Source organism: Anser brachyrhynchus (genome assembly GCF_964034855.1).
Source record: "Anser brachyrhynchus genome assembly, chromosome: 1".
Lineage (NCBI taxonomy): Eukaryota > Metazoa > Chordata > Aves > Anseriformes > Anatidae > Anser > Anser brachyrhynchus.
In genome coordinates this window covers 195,683,991-195,696,785 of record NC_137694.1, presented here as the reverse complement: position 1 = coordinate 195,696,785, position 12,795 = coordinate 195,683,991, and the positions used below count along the sequence as shown (strand labels likewise).

Below are 12,795 nucleotides of genomic sequence, written 5' to 3'. Positions count from 1 at the left end.
TGAGGAAATGGTTGGCGACCTGCTACAGCACTTGGATGTACGCAAGTCGATGGGGCTGGATGGGATCCACCCGAGGGTACTGAGAGAACTGGCGGAGGAGCTGGCCAAGCTGCTTTCCATCATTTATCGGCAGTCCTGGCTATCAGGGGAGGTCCCAGTCAACTGGCGGCTAGCAAACGTGACGCCCATCTACAAGAAGGGCCGGAGGGTAGACCTGGGGAACTATAGGCCTGTTAGCTTGACCTCAGTGCCAGGGAAGCTCATGGAGCAGATTATCTTGAATGTCATCACGCGGCACTTGCAGGGCAACCAGGCGATCAGGCCCAGTCAGCATGGGTTTATGAAAGGCAGGTCCTGCTTGACGAACCTGATCTCCTTCTATGACCAAGTGACGCGCTTGGTGGATGGGGGGAAGGCTGTGGATGTGATCTACCTTGACTTCAGTAAGGCTTTTGACACCGTTTCCCACAACATTCTCCTCAAGAAACTGGCTGCTCGGGGCTTGGACTGGCGTACGCTTCGTTGGGTTAAAAACTGGCTGGATGGCCGGGCCCAAAGAGTTGTGGTGAATGGAGCCAAATCCAGTTGGAGGCCGGTCACTAGTGGAGTCCCCCAGGGCTCGGTACTGGGGCCGGCCCTCTTTAATATCTTTATCGATGATCTGGATGAGGGCATCCAGTGCACCCTCAGGAAGTTTGCAGATGACACCAAGTTAGGTGCGTGTGTCGATCTGCTCGAGGGCAGGAAGGCTCTGCAGGAGGATCTGGATAGGCTGGACCGATGGGCTGAGGTCAACTGTATGAAGTTCAACAAGGCCAAGTGCCGGGTCCTGCATCTGGGACACAACCCCAAGCAGCGCTACAGGCTGGGAGATGAGTGGCTGGAAAGCTGCCTGGCTGGGAAGGACCTGGGAGTACTGGTTGATAGGCAGCTGAATATGAGCCAGCAGTGTGCCCAGGTGGCCAAGAAGGCCAAGAGCATCCTGGCTTGCATAAGAAGCAGTGTGGCCAGCAGGTCTCGGGAGGTGATTGTCCCCCTGTACTCGGCTCTGGTGAGGCCGCACCTCGAGTACTGTGTTCAGTTTTGGGCCCCTCGCTACAAGAAGGACATGGAGGTGCTCGAGCGAGTTCAGAGAAGGGCAACAAAGCTGGTGAGGGGTCTGGAGAACAAGTCTTACGAGGAGCGGCTGAGGGAGCTGGGATTGTCCAGCCTGGAGAAGAGGAGGCTCAGGGGAGACCTCATCGCTCTCTATAGGTACCTTAAAGGAGGCTGTAGAGAGGTGGGGGTTGGTCTATTCTCCCACGTGCCTGGTGACAGGACGAGGGGGAATGGGCTAAAGTTGTGCCAGGGGAGGTTTAGGTTGGATATTAGGAAGAACAACTTTACTGAAAGGGTTGTTATGCATTGGAATGGACTGCCCAGGGAGGTGGTTGAGTCGCCATCCCTGGAGGTCTTTAAATGACGTTTAGATGTAGCCCTTAGTCATATGGTTTAGTGTAGGACTTGTTAGTGTTAGGACAGAGGTTGGGCTAGATGATCTTGGAGGTCTCTTCCAACCTAGATGATTCTGTGATTCTGTGAAAGCCCTGCTAATGAGTCGGGCTAGCTTGCTGCCCAAAATGCTCTTGTCCTACTTGGTCAGGTGCACTCCATCATATGTTACCATGTCCAGTCTTTCAAAATCACACCTGAGATCACATAACCCAAAACCCTGAACATGGCACCAGCTACACAGCCTCCTCTTCTCCAGGCTAAACAACCCCAGCTCCCTCAGCCGCTCCTCGTAAGACTTGTTCTCCAGACCCCTCACCAGCTTCGTTGCCCTTCTCTGGACTTGCTCTAGCACCTCCATGTCCTCTCTCTAGTGAGGGGCCCAAAACTGAACACAATACTCGAGGTGCGGCCTCACCAGAGCCATCAGAGAATCACCGCTTTTTTGTTCCTTCTAACTTGTTTACTTTCCTCATGGCTTCATCATCAGGAGTCCGATGTTATCACCAACCACTTGATCAGGTGCACCCCATCATATGTCACCATGTCCAGTCTTTCAAAATCACACCTGAGATCACAGAACCCAAAACCCTGAACATGGCACCAGCTACGCAGCCAGTCATTCACCTGGTCTGTATGCCGCCTCCTCCTTGGGTCCCAGTCTCCAACAGGGAGGACTGAGAACACTACTTGTGCTCCTGATCCCTTCAGCATCTTTTCAAGGAACATAAAGTCCGTTTTGATGTTTTGGAGTCTCCTTGTCCCTGCGTGAAAGAACAGGAACGAGTGATCAGCCAGGCGCTGGCCAACGGCTGAGCAATCCAGCAGCAACCTTGTTTTTAATAGAGTCCCAAAGCTTGACCCCAATTTGGTCCCATGTTTCGGGATCATAAACTGTCTGATTCATAATAGAGGGGTCATTCATAGTAGCCCATACAAGCATTTGCTGCAAGGCTGCAGAGGGGACAGTTTTTCCCTGTTTTTTTTTTGAGAATAAGCTGGAAAGTTCCCAGGATATTCTTTGTTTCTAAGGCCATATGATTCCCCATGGTGCGCAACTGCTTACCTTCAGCCAGTGAGAGGTAATTGTGTGCGCGGGTACACTTCTCTCAGCACAATGCTTCTTTCAGCTCGCTGGGTTCGGCAAAACCTATCTTCGTGAGGCAATCAGTGTCCCTGTCCCGTTAGCCCGTCCCTGTTCATCATTTTTTGTTTTTGTCCCTGTTCTGTTAGCTGGTCCCTGTTCAGGTGCCATTTGTGGTAAAACAATCACAGGAACACCTGAGTACGTTTAGGGATCAATAACAACCTTATTGAGGACAGGCTCCCTTCCTTTATACCATTGGCTCTGCAAGGGGTGCTTTCACACGAGCTACTCATTGGTTAACAACTTCGCCCAGCAACAGCAAACATTTAGCAACTTCCATGTCTTAATGGTTGGAGAACAAGCAATTTGAGACAGGAGGGCGGCTCCTGAATCACCCTTCTTTGTTCCTTCTAACTGGTTTACATTCCTCCTGGCCTCCTCATCAGGAGTCCGATGTTATCACCAAGCACGGGGCTTGTCGACCCCCATGGCGATACTCCCACATCTCCCCCTTCTTCATTAACAAAGAAAGCACGATTAACACAAATTAAGACACAGAGAAAAACTACCAGACATACTAATCCTATCTTTAACAAACTTTGTAACCACATCCCTGGGAGAGGCAGGCACCGAGTGCCGCCGAGCGGGGGGGCTCTGGCTGCCCCTCCAGCTCCTGGAGCTCCATACGTTTTTTGTTTGAGCTGGAATCCAAACCGTGGAGGAGAGTGCTGTGATCATGTTAAGGCAGATGATGAGAAGGACAGACGGACCCATCATGCTGACACCCATCTAGGACCAGCTCCTGTTGAAACAAAAGCATAACCTCAGCCCCAAGTTGTTAGAGAGCAGGGCCCTTCCCATTGATTGGTGCTTTTTTTTTTTTTTTTTTTTTTACGATGATTTGTGCCCTTTCTTTAACTGAGTTTAAGGTATTATGATTAAAATGTTTGTGAATTGGAGGACCTTCATCTGTCCACGATTTTAAAAATTAAGAACATAGCATGTTTTACCTATCCTTTCCTGGGGGGTCACACCCCTACTCCCCCTTTTTTTGTTTTAGAAGCATAGCTTTTAGGGTACCATGGGCCCGTTCAATAATTGCTTGACCTGTGGGGAAAATGAGGTATACCCCTCAGACGTTGAATGCCCCACTGTTGAAAAAAGGAGTGGGTTGTGTGGGCCACATATCCTGGCCCGTTATCTGTTTTAATCGTTTTTGGGACTCCTAATGTCGCAAAAGCTGACAGAAGATGTTTACACACATCCTTTGTCTTTTCTCCTGCATGGACAGATGCAAAAATACAGGCAGAAAAGGTATCAATTGAAAGAGCGAACTTTTCTGAATTTTGGCAAATGTTTAATAAACAAGCCTTTATGTCTATTACATTAATATCCATGACTGGGGGAGCATAGTTGGAGATGGCAATCCTGGTTGAACTGCTCCCGTATCTTCCATGACTTCATTTTTCTCAAATCATGTAACAGTCTCCACTTTCCATTCCTTTTTGTGATTACCCAGGTCATCAGGGGGCATAACAACAAAGGCCTGCAATGGCAGTAGCAGTGGGTGGGCCGATGGCATAGCAGGTGGATCAGTGGACAAGCCCGCAGCTTCCTCACTATCTGGCAAACCACATGTTTCTGACTGTGGTCCCACATGGCTCTTTAAGGCCTCAGAGATTGCTGGCCAGGGGCTGAGCAATCCAGCCACAACCTTGTCGTTTTTAGTAGCAGAATCCCAAAGTTTGACCCCAATTTGGTCCCATGTTTCAGGATCGTAAACTGTCTGATTCGTAACAGAGGGGTCATTCATGGTAGCCCATACAAGCATTTGCTGCAAGGTGCAGAGGGCACAGTTTTTCTGTATTTTTTTTGAGAATAAGCTGGAGGGTTCCCAGGACATTCTTTGTTTCTAAGGCCATATGATTCCCCATGGCGCGCAACTGCTTAGGTGTCCCCACGTGAAAGAACAAGAACAGGTGATAGTCCTCCAGCTTGACCAAGCTCAGTAGCCTCCTTGCAATGTCACAACTGTGGGCCCCAGGCAGGCAGCAAACCTCTCTTGAGAGATTGTCTGGGCGGCAAATGGGCACCTCAGTGCCTCTCAGAGAGGAATCTCCAATTACCAGCACCCTCCGTGCTTTTTTTGTGGCACTGGTTTTTATACACATGGTTTGCTGGTCCACCTTTTTGCAGTTGCCCTTTCCTGGGTCTTGCCCATTACCGCTGTTGTTATTGACACCCTCTCCTTTTTTCAGCCCCAGAGCATCCTATCTGTTGTGTAGGGGCAATTCAGGAACTAGGGGGAGATTCCTCACTCTGCTCCGAGCGGAGACGAGGGTTCAGCCTCCCTTGTTTTGCGAGTAGATTAGGAACTTGAAGTGTCAAAACTGTTTTCAAGACAATTTTGCAGTTACATGACAAGAGACTGGTGCCATTTGATGTGAAAATATGCAGTTTTGAGTAGTGGATTATATGAATTCACTCAGGTGTTCACAAAGCCTGTAAACCTATGCAAAACATATCTTGTTACTATATTATGGAATCAATTGCACTGATGTTAATCAAATGCTGCTCTGGTCCTACTCAAACAAGAAATGTTAGATATATCAGCAGAAGTAGTGTAAATATGGTTGTAATTTATAGGTTCCTGGAAACGCACAGGCAACAATTTGCATTCAAACAATCATCTTTACCTAAGACATTGCAATAAAACCATGATCTGCAAAGAAAAGCAAGATTGGAAGGAAAAAGTAGTTCCTCAAGTGAGCATAACTTGTCTTTTGTGGAGCTTTACATGACCATAGCTCTACAGTTGGCAAAGAAGATGGAGCAGTGTTTGGGCAAAATTGATACAACTAAGTCTAAAACAGTGATTTAGACTTTTCTTCCTTAACTGCTGCCTAAATCTACCTGTGACTGGACATGGTAGTGTCCTGGGTATGTTCCTCCCATGTACAGATATTTTAGATTGTTGTACACTGTATTAAAAATGTTGGTATGAAAATCTATTCTGAATTCCTCTCAAAAGAGCTAACATTTAATTATTTTTTAACACATTTTTTGTAATGTGTTGTGGTATCTTCTTGTGCTGTCCCTACAGTTTTTTTTTTTTACAGCAAGATACAAAGTATAATTCCTGTTTCTGCTAAGATGGAGTTTAATTTCTTCATGGAAATAAAAAGTGCATTTTATGGTTGTGTTCTGATTTTGTGTTGTCTATTTATGGCTCTACATTTCTGAGTTATTTTTTTTTCTCTTGCTGGTTTTTAGATCCAGATGTGTGGGATTACTGAAGCACTTGTCTAATACTCTTGTTATTTCTGAAACAATTTATGGGAACACAAAACTGCATGCTCCTAGAGACATCTTTTAGATTAACCAAAAAATGAAGGTCTGGACCAGTTGTCCATTCTGTGGCATTCTTGTAATACTGGGTGTGTTCAAGTCTTTTCCAGGACAAAGATACTCCCTGTTTTTTTCCTGCAATTTTAATTTAATAAAGTGCAACCTGGTTTCTTGACATAAACTATAACATAACATTATTGTATTCTACATTAGAGAGAGTCGTTTGGTCTAAATTGCAAAAATAATGTGATATTAAAGGCATGTAGGAAGATACATATTTTCAAATAAAAGAGGCCACTGTTGCATAGTGGCACTTATTAATACATGTAAGGAAATTTCTGAAGAATTTTGTTTGAAAATGTGTTGTGGAACACAAAGGTTCTTGTAGTAGGACCTCAGTCTCACCAAAAAAAAAACAACTTTGGATTTATAAGTGATGTAAACAGTAAATAATGCAGATTTCAGTTGAAATGCATCTTTGATCCTTGAACATTTAGAGGTACCCAGATACTTTTATTTCTCCTTTACAAAGCAGTAAAGGAGTGCTGCCATATGGCAAGGTGCCGGGAGAACCTGCCCAGTAGCCACCACAAGGCCACTGAGGTTTTATGTGAGTTGGGTTTTGAAGACTTACCAACAGCAACCACTCTGAGGTTAACTTTACCCTTGTTTGTAAAGTTCATGAATAAGCTGATGTATCAGCTCCATCCTGTTTCCTCATCTGTCAGTTTGGCTGGCGCTGTGCCCTCAGTCTCGCAGCCCCTCCAACATCTGCCAAGGGACCTTTTGCTGCAAGTTTTCAATCGGCTGCTCGCAGCACGCTGAAAAATCCTGCTGACAGCGGGTTGACCCTGAGCTGACATGTTGTGGTATCATTATGTGTGCTTTGGTGTGATGTCCCCCTGGCAAGATAATAGAAAAGATGGTTAAATGAATTATACATTAAGACTGTAAATGAAGAGGGAAAATAAATATGAAAAACAAGATGAAAGTATATTCATGCTAGCTTTTAACTCACAAAGAGAAGTTTTTAGTTCTACTTTGTTCTAAGGTCTCAAAGCATCTAAAATTATTTCAATCAGTTTTTCAGTCAATAATTTAAATATTTGTGTTTCTTCTTTTTTTTTTTCTTCCCTTCCCCTCAAGGTTAAATAGTAGTATTCATCTTACACAGTTCTGAAGTTCCTGCTTAGATTTTCAAACTAGTGAATTTCTGTTGTCACAGTAGTTTAAGGTTTCCAGCCTTGGTTCAGTGTTCTAAAAAATTGCTTTCCTTTAACCTTGAAAGAGTCTGAATTTCACTCAAGTGACCGTTCACATCCAATTTATCCAGGGGAATCTGATAACAGACAGAAAGCGGGAACCTGGACTGCCTTCGAATTCTCATACAGGCTGGCCACTTTCCCAACCTCTGCCCAACCCTGTGTGTCAGGATCCTGTTCGCTGCCCAGGTAGGGCACGCTTCTGCTCTTTCCATTGGTACAGCAGTGCCAAGGGATGGCAAAGGCTGGGGTCGCACAGTGCATCTCAGATATTCTCACACAAATAGAGCAGCAGCACCGTGAGCCTGACAGTGCGGCGCTTCCTGCAGCCTGCTGCAGCAGTTACGCAGTTGTTCAACCTGGTCCCGTTTCGGTCAGAGGTGGAGAGTGCACGTTTCCGTTGTAAAGTCTCTTAAGTTGCCTCACTGTTTCTTGAACTGCACTGAACTTACTTAGTGTCACTGAATATTAAACTCCCAGTTGCATGACTAATAATTCATTTTCATTTTTTTTCACCACATCTAGTGATGTGAGCTGGAAGCAAATCTGGGGAAGTTGTTGCAACAAAATCACACAGAATCACACAGCAGTTGAGGTAGGAAGTGACCTCTGGGTCCATCTGCTCCAACCCCTGCCCAAGCAGGGACACCCAGAGTAGGCTGCCCAGGACCACGTCCAGGCGGCTTTTGGAGACCCCCAAGGAGGAGACCCCACAGCCTCTCTGGGCAGCCTGTGCCAGGGCTCCGTCACCCGCCCAGCACAGAAGTGCTGCCTGGTGCTCAGAGGGAGCCTCCTGGGTGCCCGGCTGTGCCCATGGCCTCTTATTTTTAAGCTACTCAGGTGTGCATCACTCCTTATAGTCTTGTATCCTGGCACTCATATCATCAAAATGCATCTTTCTTTGCCTTTTAGAAAGGTGTAGAAAAGAAGGTTTGTTTGTTTGTTTTTCTGTTTTTAACTATCTGTCTCTCAGAGTAAATTAGCATAACACCAATGTATTTTTTGGGGGAGGGTGCATCTACACAGATTTACAATGGCTAAGAGTTTGACCTGATATATTAAATTGAGAGTGGGATTTGAATCATAACCATATATTTGCTGATGGCTTTCTTATTGAGAAAAACGTATCTTGGGCAGTAGAAAATCGATCTGAGTACTGATCTGTGTCATAAACTTCATGGGATTAGCATGTTTTGGAAAAATGCTGCAGGAATGTATTTAAACCTCACATGGGAGAAGCACTTTGAAATTACTTTAATCACTAGGACTACAACAGAAATCGGTAGGCAGTTTACTATAGCTTTAGATCAATTTCACAGGAGGTATTGAAGTTTTTCAAAGCCATTATGAGTTTCTAAAATATTTTAAACTATCTGCAAGATTACAGAATTCAAAGGAATACACCTTCCCTGTTTAGACTTGCTCCAAAGAAATATTAATGGAGAACGCTAAACTTCTGTTAGCACTATGAATTTGAAATTCACAGCAGAAAAAAAAAAAAATGTGTTTTAAGTGGCATTTCACCAAATTATGCCTGTCACCAGACATCCTGAGTTGACCATCCATAGCTAATTAAATCTCTTCAATCCTTCCACTGCTTCTGTGCCATGAATATGCTAATGGCTGCTTTCATCAGTGTTTGCAATTTCTGCCATGACACCAAACGTACTGCTGGGTTGGATTTTAAGGCGTAGTAGGTGGGCATCCTAATAACCAGTGCAGAAGGGACTGTAGTGTTGAGGAAGTGCAAAAAGACAAAAACTATAAATGATCTTTATAAATAGATTTTGTATATCTTTGTGTTATGCTTAATGGATGCTGTGTATGTAATGCAATATGTTATATTGTCTATAATGTTATATAAGTTTTATAAATTTATTACATACATATACATGTAGAGTTTTATATATATACATATATATATATATGTACCATATTAGAGTATCTTACACTTAAGGATTTTTCTCACTTAAGGATAAGCCTGTGTTTTTCTCTGCAGTTTGGATAGGCATAAGTACCTCTATGTAGTTTGAAAAGTATTATTACTTCTCCTCATAGAGTAGTGTTTGATGTATTTAAATGACCGCCTATTAGAATTACTTTGAGTTTGCATTTGAAATAGTACACAGGCAAAAAGCTGAAGCTTAGTAGCTTGAAAATATTTTCCCTTTAAGGTGAACATCCTGCATTTTGTCAGCTTCAGCAGCATCGTTTCGTGTCATTTATCGTGGCTGCCATCAGGTGAGTGGATTCTCAGCCCATGTATCAGCGGATCATCCAATGTACACCTCATCCTCTCTGAGAGCTTTTGTGAGGCACAGAGAGCAGCTTGTTCAGTGGGGTCACCGGCCTCGTTGTGGGCAAAATGGAATTTTCCTGCATGTATTCAGCTCCAACACCGCATACTGAATACAGTAGGATTTTCAGGATACAGTGTTTACTACCTACATAAAAGCATTTTGTTAATCTTTTGATAGTTATGTGATCTACAATTAATTAGCTACCTGTAGAACACGAGGAAAATGTATTGAATTAATTCTGTTTGGTGAAATTGTGTGTGGGTAAAGGTCGTACTTCAGCTGTGTGCTTGGTTATACCATAATTAAAATTCTCATGCGAGTGAAAACAATGTATTACAAAGAGACAGATATTTTTGATATCATTGTTTCAGTCTAATTGCTTGTTAGGATCTATAAATGACTGGCCTTGTTAATTTAAAATGTTTTCCCTAAAGTACATTAAGATATTTATTTGCATTTAAATTATGCAGTCAGGTAGCTCCTACTTGAAGAAATGATTGCTGTTTCTCAGTCACCTTTCAGGATAAAAAGAGACAATAGCAAACTGCTCATTGCAGTTGAAGCACATAGCTTTTGTTTGGCTTAAATAAAGTCAGATCTGGGCTATAGAGCTATATAGCTTCAGTCTTGTAAATGCATTTAAGTAATCGGATAATAAGTTTATCTTCTGAGATGAGTCTTCAATGAAGAAAGGGAAGAAAATAATGCCAGGTGAAAGCTGCTTCAATAGTGAAGAAACCTCAAAAGTGCTAGGAATTTTAAAATATATCTAATTTATTTATAAAAGTCAATTTTGGGACTTCTGAAACAATGTGATTGATAGAATGATTATGGGTTTTGGTTTAGTTTCTTGGCATGACAACAGAGTTGACTGAATTGATAATTTTGTACAAACAGCTTTTAAAAACAAAAAGTGCAGCTGCATTAAATTTTTAGTGTGTTTATGCAAATATATCCATTTCAGCCATACAATGGGTTTTAACTCTTGTTCTCAGACTACAGTCAGTTCATCACTGACAAGTATCAGAGTTGCTATGGATATGTAGTATATGTATGCACATAAACATACATACATATATGCATATATATATATATACACACACATATAAAATGGGATCATCTTTAAAAGACCTAGAAATTAACCCCATCTTTATTAGCTCTGTAGCCTGGACAGGTAAGAAAAGAGCTTCAAGAGCAAGTACTAAAAATGGTACAAGTATGTTTGGCTGAAGAAAAAGACAATTTACAGTTTGGGGGAAATGAGGAACAGTACCTTGAACAAATAGAAAAAGGGGCAGATTAAGGCATAAAAAATGTGTTTGTTGGTAGCTTTTATCAAAAATAAATGAATTCAAAAAAAAAGGTGAAAAGAAGTAAATACGGTAAAATACCCAGTTCTGTGTCATTTTATGATTGGTGATTCGTACAAGACAAATTAACAACAGAAACCCAAGAAACAAGATTGCATTGAATTTATTTTACTTTATCCCAGAGATCTTAAATGCTTTTCTAGTTGATATCCAGTGTGGTGGAGGAGAATCTGTGGTATCGTTACAGTGCATGCATGAAATATATTTAAGTTTCCAACAGGACTAGAAAAGATGAATCCAAATGCAACTGTTTCAGAAACCAAATGCTTCTGAAAAGGAATCTCAACATTGTAGGTTGGCAGGTAGCAAAACACCTATTAATTAGAAAATCTGGTGAGTATATCACAGCCAAATAACTACTGTGTCCTGCTTTAAAGAGGTAATTCTGTAATTATTATAAGACACAATATCAGAAATGCTGCCTACAACTTCTCCACCACTTAGCAGTACAGATCCCGTAGGACATACCCAAACTTACATTTGCTGTTTGTAGAACATTATTTGTAAAAGAATGATCAAGCGTAAGTTTTAACAACAATCTGGCTTTAAATTCTTCTGAAATCTACCATTCCAAGGCACAGAGGATGGAAGGCTTTGAGACTTTCTGTGGCTGCTCGGGAAGATTCCTCGTCTCTAAGGGATCTCACATATAGTGCAGGACACAGATGTCGTGCCATGGCAGTATGCAGGGACTTCCTCCTGATTTCAGAAGGCCTCTGACAGCCCTGAGTAGCCAGGGAAAATTGGTAAGAGGAGTAAGGCAGGTCAAGGACTGCAAGCCCATCTAGCACCTGAGCTGGCATCAGACAAGGCTTTGGAGGAAGAAACTTTATTTCTTAAGTATAAGGGCAGCTAAAACCTGATTCCATAGAGAGGGGTTTATAGTGTAGCTTACACAGTGAAAACCATTGTTCCAAGAATTATAGAAGCTAAAATCAGACTCCAGTCTGTCCATCTGCTACCACCATTTTTTTTTCCTTAGTGTAAAGCAAAATGTGTGTTTCTGTTAGAAACAGTACAGGACAGAGGCATAGCTGGGAGGGAGGAATCAGGGAGTTTCAAACTCTGGTGGTAAAACATTTTTCTCGTGTCCTCCAGCTTCTAAAATGTAACATTTCTGTACCTCTAACATACATTTTACTGTAACTTTATATTATTTTTGATATGGTAGAGTTCTAAGATGGCTTTGCTTCTATTTTATTCAAGAAATACCATATAGTTGTGTTTTAACTGGACACCTGCTAATGCAAAAGTGCCAATGGGAATTAGTCTGCCTGTGCAACCATAACAAAATCACTTCTCAATGCCTCTGTTTCCCCTCTGTCTGCATCCTGTCAGCTGAAACTGCATGCACCCTTTGAGAAAGAAACTGTCTCCCAGTACTTGGTAAAACAGAGGCCTGGTCTCAGCTGGAGCCTCTCTGCATTACTCTTACACAAATAATACAGAAATAATTGAATCCCACCAGTGACAAACCTAATAATCCAACAGCAGCTTCTACGAACTCAGATGATGCTGTTCTTGTACATGGGGGATGCTCATGGGTGGCTGTGCTGACAAAAGACAGGCTTTGCTGTTCGACTGCTAATGCACCGAAGAGATGGGCACAGGTGGCTCCTGCGAGTGGAGACATCGCTGTCAGATTCTACCACCTTGGCAAGTTGTGGCATGCTGTGTAACCTATAGGTGGCTTTCAGCTGAAATTTCTAGGTAGTTTCATGCCTGCCTACTCCTCCATTTGAATTACTAAGTCTGTAATAGAGTTACAGAACATCCACGCCAGAAATGTTTATACAGCAGGCAGCATGCCAAAGGCTTGACAATATCATAACTTAATTAAATGTGAGTGTATGTATGAACTAAAAGATAATTCGGTTGTGCTTAGGGTATATGGCCTCTACTTACCATGCTTTCCTGCTTAGCCTACAACTTTTTGG

The 12,795-nt window shown here is 42.7% G+C and overlaps 1 protein-coding gene across 2 annotated transcripts in view; it reads left to right on the top strand.

Moving 5' to 3' along the window:
* Positions 1–6,101, top strand: part of AASDHPPT (aminoadipate-semialdehyde dehydrogenase-phosphopantetheinyl transferase) — a 35,555-nt gene extending 29,454 nt beyond the window's left edge. The window contains exon 7 of one of the 2 annotated variants that reach the window (XM_080580836.1): positions 5,852–6,101. The gene's annotated coding sequence lies outside the window, so the exon portion shown is untranslated. Of the gene's footprint in view, positions 1–4,097; positions 5,779–5,851 lie in introns of those variants that run through there. The other variant, XM_080580837.1, reaches the window with a different exon arrangement.
* Positions 6,102–12,795: the final 6,694 nt, after the last annotated feature.